This window comes from Choloepus didactylus, assembly GCF_015220235.1.
Source record: "Choloepus didactylus isolate mChoDid1 chromosome 23 unlocalized genomic scaffold, mChoDid1.pri SUPER_23_unloc5, whole genome shotgun sequence".
Lineage (NCBI taxonomy): Eukaryota > Metazoa > Chordata > Mammalia > Pilosa > Megalonychidae > Choloepus > Choloepus didactylus.
This window is the reverse complement of record NW_023637599.1, coordinates 413,770-425,363: the sequence shown is the minus strand read 5'-3', so window position 1 is coordinate 425,363 and position 11,594 is coordinate 413,770. Positions and strand designations below refer to the sequence as shown.

The 11,594-nt window shown below is 39.1% G+C and overlaps 2 pseudogenes; one reads left to right on the top strand and one right to left on the bottom strand.

Annotated features, from left to right (window-relative positions):
• On the bottom strand, nt 1–1,728 carry LOC119525078 (annotated as a pseudogene).
• Nucleotides 1,729–7,914: 6,186 nt separating this feature from the next.
• LOC119525082 lies at nt 7,915–10,100 on the top strand (annotated as a pseudogene).
• Nucleotides 10,101–11,594: the final 1,494 nt, after the last annotated feature.

The following is an 11,594-nucleotide window of genomic DNA, read 5'->3' as shown; positions in this document are numbered from 1 at the left end:
TCAGCTCTCATCCTTCAGGGCCTTGCCGGCAAACTCAGGCAGCATGAAGGCTGCCTGCTGTGCATCCACATTGTAGTACTTCAGCCGCATCTGTTCCACTTGCTTCTGTGTCAGCTGCTGCACAGGCTCCCAGAAGTTGGTGCCCTGGGGAATGGGGGTGTGGGATCAGTGGAGGGTGCTCTGTGCCCACCATCCCACCCTTCACCATCCCACCCCTCACCATCAGGGCAGCCCACAGCTCTCCAGAATTTTACTACACAGCATGAAGCCAATCTGGCCACTGGAGTGGGTGGGGATGGTGCAGTAGGTGCCCCCCACCATAGGGCAGAGGGACTTGCAAAACAGCCTCATCTCCTTGGTAAGGTCCAGGTGTAGCCAGTGGTACTCACCCTGACAATGAGAATCTCATCCTCCTTGAGGGCTGTTTCCATGAGCTGGTAATAGGATTCCTTGAAGAGGCTCTTGGCTGGCCCCTGGGGTCTGAGGACTCAGTGATAACACCCAAAGCAATCTGGTTCTGTTTCATGAACTCAAAACCATCACCCATGGGTAGGGTCAGATTTGAGCTGGAGCACTCACTGCCATGCCTGGCAGGAACTTCTTGGAGACCTGGATGACATCCTCGTCAATCTCACACTGGATCATAGTTTCCACTGAGGGGTGCTTCACCACCTCCCGCAGATCATCCCCATCCCCGCCCCTGCTGATCAACACCTTGCCGGGATTGAGGTGGTGGCTGCAGAGGGGCAGGCTGGTTATCATCAGCCCCTGGAAGAGCTCATCCGGATTAGTGCACTGGATGATGCTGTCCAGCACCAGCGCGTTCCCGTGAGCCTTACTGCGGAAGAGAAGGGTGTCCCGGTAGCGCGATCTCTGATGGTGTCGCAGCCTTTCCACCTGCAGCGACAGGGCCTGGCTGGGCCACAGGCTGCGAGTCTCGCGGAACCAGCCCTCGCAGATGGCAGCGGGGCCGGAGGCGGCGGGGCGGTCGTGGCGGTCGGGGCCGGGCTCAGTTGCGGGCGGGCACCGCGCGGTCCCACAGCTGCCGGCAGAACAGAGCCGCAGCACAACCGCACCAGCTCTGCCCGCCACCGGCGCCGCTTTTTAATTGTTTTGGTTACACTTTTTGTAATTATCTATTTTACTTATTTTGATATCACACTATTTATTTATTTAGTTTAAGTGTTTCCTTGTTTATTTGCTGCCTCATTTCACTAGAATATATGCTGTTTGTGTTGCATACATTTTGTCAGTTATTACTTATTTCCCAGAACTAAACCAAGTTCTGGAACTTATTAGGTAAATCAATGAATGCATTAGTAAGTTAATTTGGTGACTCAGATCCATAATCATATCCAGGACACTTTTGTAACCAGTGCACATTTATGGGTTATATTTGCTAATGAATGTCTGAGAAAAAATGTAGACATTTTTTTCTAAATAACTGTGCACATAGATAAAACAACCTTGCTGCAGAAAAGATGAAGGGCTTTACAGAAGGTTTACAATCCAACCTTAATCTATTGTCTTTATATAGTCCACAATGAGATAATCACTTCTCTGGAGAAGGAGGTAATAGAATCAACAAAAGGGGCTCCAACTCCTCATTCAGACCCCACTCTGTCTCCTAATGCAGGTCCTCTGTGGGCTTAAGTTATGTGATAAGCACACTCCCTGGTAGTCCTTTCTCTTTCCAAGTTTCTCAGGTCTGTTTCGGATAGGGCACATTGCTACACACACACACACACACACACACACGGATTATTTGAGGGACATCTTATGGTGAGAATCCTCAAGGGGCAGTGCTCTGTAGTTGCACAGATCAGGCCATAGATCTCCTGATGTTTTAAGCCATTCTGAAAATGAGACTCTCCTCAATTCTGCAATATCTGTCTCCTAATTCCCCCAAATCTCTTTTCTCCTTTTGATTAAAGACCCATAACACCATAATAATACAGGGGATGACCCTGTCCTGACAGGGTTCTCTGGATATTTGCTGCCCAGGACTGGCACCTTGTATTCTTGATGATGATGATAATGATAATTGAGGTGAAATTCTCATAATCTAAAGATAAATATTTTAAAGGGTACATCTAACACCATGTCTAACAGTTCTGAAATATTTTCATCACCCCAAAAGTAATCCCCAAACCCATAAGGCATTACATTCTCTCTTTTGTGCCCTACTCCCTGGAAAACATTGATCTGCTTTCTTATCTCTATGGTTTTACCTATTTTGAATGTCTTATAAATGTAATCATACTATACACAATTATTCATATCTGGGTTCTTTCACTTAACATAAGGTTATCACTGTTAATCCACATTGTAGCATGAATTTGTAGTTCATTCCTTTTTATTGGTGAATGATTTCCCAATGTAGGCATATAACACATTTGTTTATGAATTCATTCATTAGTAGATGCATGGGTTTCCATATTTTATTGTGAATTACACTGATATGAACATCAGTTACAAGTATTTGAGGACCTTTACTCAAATCTTTTTTGTAAAAGTGAAGTTGCTGTATCGACACAGGTCAGAATAGAGAACCTTTAGCTGGCAGGAAGTGAGGCATGGGACTAGGATTGTAAATGAGCCAATCCTGAGCCATCCTTGATGGACCAATCAAGATAGCCCAGAATGCATGCACCAATCAAAATGGCCTTCATTTGAACCAATCACAAGTCACTCTTAGCTGGTCCCCCATTTGACCACAGTGCAGTCCCTTATTTGCATAAAAATTAGCCAATCAGAGTATACCAAGTGTCGCAGCCCTCCCCCCTCTAACCTATAAAAGTCCAAGACAATGCACTGAGGACGAGTCTCTCAGGTTTGCTGGAGCTGTGTTGTTTCCTTGTCCTGCCCAGAGCTGTAACATTGTTGGAGCTGTAATATTGTCTATCCTGTAACACTGCATCAGTTTTGACTCCAAGTTGCAAGTTTGGAAGAGCTGTAACACTGCATGAACTGTAACCCTGCCTCAACTTTAACTCTCCGTGAGCCGCAATCTGTGGGGAGTGGTGTGGTTCCTCTACTTGGACATTGGTTTCTATAACGTTTCAAATGAAAGGTTTGCTGTCGTTTTGCTGCTGGCTTTTCCTATCTGTGAATTCCTTCTCGGCGGGACCAAAGCTGCAGTAGGACTTCACTCTGGCAGGGGCCTGGCTTGATCCAGTGAGGGAGCCGGTGAGAGAGCCACGTTAATGTGATTCAATTTTCAAAGTACCATCAAATTTTTTTCTACAGCAACTGCATAATTTTACACTTCCATCAGAGGTGTGTAACTAAAAATCTCTCCCAATCCATCTCAACACATATTTTGCATTAAAAATTATTCCTGCAGGGTAGGAAGTGGTGTATCATTATAGTTTGTAATTGCATTTCACTAAGAAACTAATAGTGCTTTGCGTTTTCTCATGTGCTAATTACTCGTACCTAACATCTCTGGAGAAAGGTCTATTCAAAGTCTTTTACCTCTTTAAAAATTACCTCATTTGTATTTTTGTTGTTGGATTGAGTTTCTTTTATATCCTGCATATTCATCCCTTCTTAAATACAAAATTTGAAAAGATTTTCTCCCTTTCTGTAGCTTGCGTGTTACTCTGCCTTCAAAGTGTTCTGGTTTGAGAAGTTTAAAATTGTGCGTTATATCCACGATATCTGTGTTTTGTTTGTGCCAAAAACCTAAAGCCATGAAGGTTTTACCCCTGTGCTTTCTAGTGAGAATACATTGTTTTAGCTTATGAAAATAAATCATTGATCCATTTGAATTATGTACCATTTTTTCCTGGGAACTCAATTCTATTCCATTCATCCATATTTCTATGCTTACACAAATATAATACAGTTTGATTATGTAACTTTGTAGACAGCTTTGAAATCAGTAATGGAGACCCCTCCAACTTTCTATTTTTATCTCAATGTGGATTTGGCTACTTAAGTTCACTCAAATTTCCTTTACTCAAAAAATTAGGCCTTCTGATTCATGAAGTCTTTCCATTTATTTTGGTCTTAATTTATTTCAGTATTTTTTGTAGTTTATGAGATACAGGTTTTATGCCTTCATGGTTAAACTTTTTCCAAAGTATTTTCTTAACTCTGTAAATTGTCTGGTTTTTTTCACTTTCATATAGAATAATTTATTGTAAATATGTAGAAAGACAACTAATTTTTCACTTTGCTTTTGTATTCTGTAGCTTTTGCTAAAGAGTTTTATTAATGTAAGAGATATGGGTTACTGAGGGTTTTCTAGGTGTAAGATTACATAATCTGTGATGGCAGATAGTTTGACATCATTTTTTACAATGTGGATGCCATTCATATCTTTTTGTATTCCTAGTTTCTTGGCTAGAATTGTTGGTAACATGAATGGAAGTTGCAAAAACTGGTCTTAACCTTGTTCCTGATGTTAGAGGAAAAGCTTTCACACTTTCGCCATTGAGTATATTAGCTGTGGGCTTTACATGTATGGCCTTTCTCATCCCTGCATGGTATTCTCATTTTATGGAATGTTTCCATTATAAAGTATGGTTGGACTTCAAATGCCTTTCTGCTTAAATCATATGGATTGTATGTTTTTTAGTTTCTCCCTTTTGATCTGTTACTGTTCATTACATTGATATTCTTCTGTGGATTCATCCTTGTATTCCTGGGATAAATACCATTTGTCATGGTTATAATCTCTTTCACATGCAGGTGAATTCAGGTTGCTAGCACTTGAGTTGTTTTGTAATTATATTCATAATGCATTTTGGTCTGTGATTTTCTTTTCTTGTAGTGAATTGTTCTACTTTGGTATTAGGGTAATGATGGATTCATAGTATGAGTTATGATGTGTTATCTCTGCTCCAATTTTTTGAAACAGTGTGAGAAGGAATGGTGCTAGCTCTTCAAACAACTGCAAGAATCCACCCATGAAGCCATCTGGACCTGGGTTTTTCCTTGTTGGAAGGGTTTTGATTACCGAGACAATCTACTCACTTAAGTCTTTTCAGATTTTCTCTATTAGGCCATTTTTGGTAGTTTGTGTGTTTGTAGGAATTTGTGTATTTAATCTACATTATCCAAGTTTTTGGTCTCTAATTGATCATAAAATTCTCTTATAATCCAACTAAGTTCAGTGAAGTCAGTAGCTACAACTCTTATTTCTGATGCATAATTGAAGCTTTTCTTTTTTCCTATTCAACACAGCTGAATATCTGTTAAAAAATATCTTTTTAAAGAACCAGTTGTAGTTAGTTAATTTCCTTAATTTTCATTATATTGCATTTATTATAAATAGCATATATTATGTATTATATATTTTTATTATATTGAGTTTAACTCAACTATATTTTTACTTGCTTTATTTTGCTAGCTTTGTGTTTAGTTTGCTATTTTATCACACTTCCCACATGAACAGTTCATATATGAATTTTAGATATTTTTCTTTAATGTAATCATTCAAAACTATGCATATATCACTGAGAACTGCTTTCACTCCATCCCATAAGTTCTGTTATATTGTATTTTAATCTTCACTGGTATCCAAATTTTTTCTAATTTCCCTTATATATCTCTCTTCAGCTCATTGGTTAAGTCTGTGTTGTTTAATTTAAAAATACATGTTTTCTAATTTTCTTTCTGGTAAAATATATGTAAGTTTTCTAATATATAGTTTCATTTCATTGTGTTTATTATAAATGACATTCTTGCTACAGGAATTACTTTTTGAAAATTAGACTATTTTTGGCCTAATGGTGTATCATAGATAATCCACACACACATGGGTGAGAATGTGTATTCAATGACTATTGTTAGGGGAATGTTCTGTTCAGTTAATTTCTAACATTGTTCATGTCATTTATTTCCTTTTCTGATATTTTGTACAGATGTTCTATCCAGTGTTAAAAGTGTAATATTGAATTCTCCAAATTTCATTGTAAATTTGTATAATTTTATTTGAATATGAATGAAAATCTTGTTCCATATATTTTGATCTTGGACCTTTGTTTTGGGGTGTGTATGTTTGTACTTCTTACATATTCTTGAAGGTTCTGCCATTTTATCAATACACAATCTACTTGTCTCCTGTAACAGCCAGGTTTGGATGTATGGTCTATTCTTTCTGATATTAGTGGAGCCACCCATCACAACCGGTTACTTCTAACATCCAAGAATGCATGCCATCCTTTCACTATCAAAGTGTTTGTCTTCAGATTTGAAGGAATGTCTTGTAGATAGCATATTTTTGGTTTACCTTTACTATCCATACTTCCAACCCCACCCCCTTTTAATTTGAGAGGTAATCCATCATTTCTAGTTTAGGTTATTGCTGATATGGTTTTAAGCCTGCCATTTTGCTTTTTTAAATATATTGCTCATATCATATTTTTCCTCAATTCTTCCATTACACTGTTTTTAATTAAAATTTTGTGTTGTACCTTTAAAATTTTATTAGTGGTTGTCATGGGGCTTTTAACAATCTCTTAAATTAACCAATTTAGCTTCAATAGCATTGTTTACAAGATGATTCATCTCCTCAGTTCTGCCCTTGCCCTTTCTGCTGACACCGTTACAAATTATATTGTATACATGGTTTTTTTGTTAACATGGATGTATAACTGTTTTAGCATTAAGTGCAAAATAGTGGATTATATTCCTACCTATGTAGTTATTTTTACCAGTTGTCTTCATTTGTCATATGACTTCAAGTTACTCTCTAGTATCTATCTACCATTTCTACCTAATTTCTTTAAAGGGGTGTCTACTAGCTGCAAAATCATTTATTATTATTCTTGGAATGCCTTCTGAGAAAAATAAAATTTTATGGGGATAGAGTTCCTGGTTGACACTTTCTCTCTCTCATCCTTTAAGTATGTCTTTCCATTGCCTTCTGGATCTATGGATTCTGATGAGAAATCATCTCCTTCTCTTAATTGAAGATTATTTTTAGGTGATGGGTCACTTCTGATGCTGCTATGAAGTTTCCCTCTTTCACTTTGAATTTGTTAGGCTGTTTATAATGTGTAACAGTGTGGGTCTCTTAGATCTTATCCTTCTTTAATTCATTGTGCTTAATTGGATATGTAGATTCACATATTTTATCAAACTGGAAGTTTTACGCCATTTTTTATGACCCTTTTTCCCTCTTCATTCTGGTTTCCCTGGAGTCTCAAGTTTTGCTAGTTTTTCTTCATTTTCCTTTCTGCTCTTCAGACAGAATGATTTCAAGTAATGAACCTTCAAGTTCATGGAGACTTCTGCTTCCTCACATTTGCTGCTGAAATCCTTCAGTTAATTTTTATTGTGGGTATTGTAATTTTCAACCCTAGAAATTATTTTTGGTTAGTTTTTCTCACTTTGTTGATAAATATTATATATCTTGTGTATAACTATGTATAGAATATGAAATTGTTTACTGACATTTTTATTTCTTGAATCATTCTACTGCTTTTTTTAGTTTTGTCCAAGGTCTTCTTAAATTTCAAAAAAGATACAGACCAGGCTGCAGCCACTGCTTGGAGCAGTGTGGCTCCGAGAGCTGCCAGGTTATTTCAGGAAGTCAGCATGAGGAGGAGGAGGAATTGTAACAGGAGTAGGAGGTGGCAGACAACCTAAAGGAAAGATGCGGAAGAGTGCGGGGAGTCCTCAGGAGGAGGTGGGACTTGCCAGGCTGCTCACCTCTTGTTGGCAGTGGGCAACTGGGCAGGTGGTGCAGCTCTCCATCTGGTCGACCCAGTGCAGTTGCCTGCAGGCCTGCTACCCTGGGCAGCGCTTGAATCCTCCCAGAGTGGGACTGCAGAGGAGACCACCACTGTGTTCCTCAAACTCCACAACCAGGCCTGAGACTGGAATTGAAACAGTACAACTACTGCTTCCATCTGAGAAAAATAGAAGGGTATTCCTTTTATGTCATTATTGGTGCAAGCTATGTTTAATGGAGATCCTGATGAAGGTGGAGCACTAGTATTTAAGAAAGATGTAAACTTTCAGGACAGTGATAAGAGAATCCATGCTGGTGTGTATCTCAGAGATGCAGAGATCATTGAACTGCTTATTTTATCTGGAGCTAGAGTTAATGCCAAAGACAGCAAATGGTTGGTTGAAAGCTTTATGCTGAGCAGTTGCATCTTGTAGTGAGGAAGCAGTTCAGGTACTTTTGAAGCATTCTGAAGATGAAATACTCAAGAAAAAAATGGAGAAACACCTTCACACATTGCTGCTAATAAAGCTGTAAAGTATGTGAAAGATAGTACCTTTGCAAAGTAATGTGAATGTGTCTGATCAAGCAGTGAGAACTGTATTACATCGTTACAGCTTTCAGTGGACTTAGTGAGATCTTCAAAGTATGCTTGTCTAGAATTGCCAAAATAACTTAGATAAGAAAAACAAGCATGCTTTCCATTGAGCAGCATATATAAAATTACTTGTGGCATATGGAGCTGAAGTGACATGCAAGGATAAGAGGTCTTATATACCTCTTCATGTGACAGCCTCTGGTGGAATGCAGAGCCTGGTCAAATACCTTCTAGATCTTGGAGTTGAAATGAATAAGCCAAATGCCTTTGGGCATACACCTCTTCATGTAGCCTGCTATAATGGACAAGATGTTGTAGTGAAAAAATTATAGATGTGATGCTAATGTCAATCAGAAGAATGCAGAAAGATTTGCTCCTTTGCACATTGCTGCTGCTTAAACACATGCAGCATTGTGTTTAGAGCTTCTTGTTAGCAGTGGGGCTGGTGTCAGTATGAAGAGCAAAGATGGGAAAATCCCACTGCACATGACTGCCCTCCACAGTAGTTTCTACAGATCACAAACCATCAGAGTAGATCTATAATCGACCGTGAGGATAAGAATGGAAGCACTCATTGGCAAATAGCATGGTATGGCCATGAGCTACTAATCAACACTCTTACTACAAGTGGTGCAGACACTGCAAAACATGGCATACATGGAATGTTCTCCATTTGTATGGTAGCCTTAAGTGGTTTTGCATATTGTTCATGAAATTTCTTTCTTCAGCTTTTGATATAGATACCCCAGATGATTTTGGCAGGACCTGTCTACATGCAGCTGGAGGGAATTTGGAGTGCCTAAATCTGCTGAATACTGGTGCAGACTTCAACTGAGAGGGCAAATTTGGGAGACCTCCACTACACTATGCTGCTGCCAACTGCAGCTACCAGTGCCTGTGTTTTGTGGGATCAGGAGCAAGTGTGAATGACCCTGATGAAAGAGGTTGCAGACCCTTGGACTATGCAGGTACATCAGACACAGATAGCAAGTGTCTGACTTACTGAGAAATGATACAAATCCAGGGATTGTGGATAAGCAAGGATACAATGCAGTTCATTATTCAGGTTCTTATGGTCATCATTTAATCTTCAGCAGATTGCAAGTGAAACTCCTTTAGAGGTTTTAATGGAAACTTCGGGGACAGAATTATTCAGTGATTAAGGCAATAAAACTATAAGCCCATTACACTTGGTTCTCATCATGGTCACTATCAAGCACTGGAGGTGTTGGTACAGTTTTTGTTATGTCTTGATGTGAGATACAGTAGTGAAAGGACACCATTACCTCTTGCTGTATTTAAAGGTCATGTTGAATGTGTGGATGTACTCATTAGTCAGGGAGCTTCACTCTTAGAAAAGGAATACATTTTGAAGAAAACAACTATACCTGCTGCAGCAACAAATGGTCATTTAGAATGTCTATGGCTATTAATAGTAAATACAGAGCCACAAAGGTAGTACATATTCAAGATAGAAATGGACAGACTCCTCTGATGCTGTCTGTTCTCAATGGGCACATGGACTGTTTTACTCACTACTGAACAAAGGAGCGAAGGTAGATGCCAAAGATAAATAGTGGCAGACAACATTGCATAGAGGGGCAGTTAGTGGCCAGGAAGAATGTGTAGATGCAGAACTTCAACATGGTGCTAAGTGCTTATTTTTGGATAGCAGGGAGCAGACACCCATATACTTGTCACCTCCCTGTGGACACATTGGTATTCTTGGAGCCCTTTTGCAGTCTGCAGCATCTGTGGATGCAAATCCAGTGGCAGGAGAAAATCAAGGATATATGGGCAGTTCACTGGGCTTGCTAAAATTGTCACAGGAAGGTTTCCAGACAATGGAAGGAAATACCTTCAGTCCATTGCATTGTGCCGTGATAAATGACAATGTAGGTACTGCTAAGATGTTAATTGATACACTAGGTGCCAGAATTATGAAAGCCACAGATTCCAAAGGAAGAACAACTCTTCATGTTGCAGCCTTCACAGACCATGTAGAGTGGTTAAAGTTGCTGCTCAGCCATAATGCTCAAGTGAATTCCATGGACTTTTCTGGAAAACACCTTTCTGATGACTGCAGAAAATGGACAATTATAGTTGAGATGCTAGTTTGCAGTGTTGGTGCAGATCCAAATTTACAAGTTAATAGTAAAAACACTGCCCTTCGTTTGGTTTGGTTTGGAGCAAGGTTCATGAAACTAGTGCCTTGTTAATACTAGAGTAGATAACAGATGGAAACCTCATCAATACAACCAGTGCAGCCTTGCAAACACCTCTGCATGTTGCTGCCCAAAATGGGCTAACATTGGTGGTTCAGGAACTTTTGGGGAAAGGAGCAAGTGTGCTCCTAGTAGATAAAAATGGATATTCCCCACCTTTGGCCTGTGCTCCCAAAAGGACATGGGTGATTGCCTGGCTCTCACTTTGGCCACCATGATGCCTGTCTCATCAAGTAGCCTTTTATCATCCCTGCTTTTAAATGCCATTAAAAATTTGACCAATGCATCAAAGATGGCTGTGAAACCTTGCCAGTCATGTGGTGTGAACCCCAGTCATATTGCAGTTTCAAACTTTGGTGGGGAACAGGAGCACTTATTCACCCATGTGTATGAGGACAAGTCATTTCTGAGACCTAAGAGGATGAGCTGAAGACCCAAAGAGGGTGTCCTAATATTAAAACTGCAATTTGTGCTTTTTCAGGAAAAAGGCACATTCTTGTTCACATGCAGATTCTAACTAAAAGGAAAGATCATAAAGTGAGTGAAGGTAAGAGATGCAATGACATTTGGGAGAATTTTAAAGACAAGTTTTGCAAAGGAACTTCTAGAATCTTGAAATAGACTTGAGCAGAGCAAAACACTTTTGATATAAAATTGTAATTTGGTTTTGCAGTGCTAGGAATAAATTGGGGTGCTGTGCATTTTAATCTGCTTACACGAGCAACACTTGTAAGAGAAGAGATAAGGACACTAGATCCAAATTTTATCTAATTAAACTACAACTGGACTTAAAGGCAATAAACATTTGGTACAGTAGGCATTATGGGCACAGCATATTGAAAAGAATGAAATAACTTAAAGGTTTTTAAAACAAAATTGCCATTTTTTGAAAACTATAGAAAGTGAAATGAGACATTATCTAAACCAAGCTTTAGTATTTCTGAAAAAATGAAGCTGGGATTTAGTTTATAATGTTGATTTTTTAAAAGAAAACAATCCAAAGCCTTCCATCACAGCATTAAACCATGAGAGACAGCCAATGTATTTTTACTTTTCTTGTTTTACATAAAAATTCTAAAATTCCAAT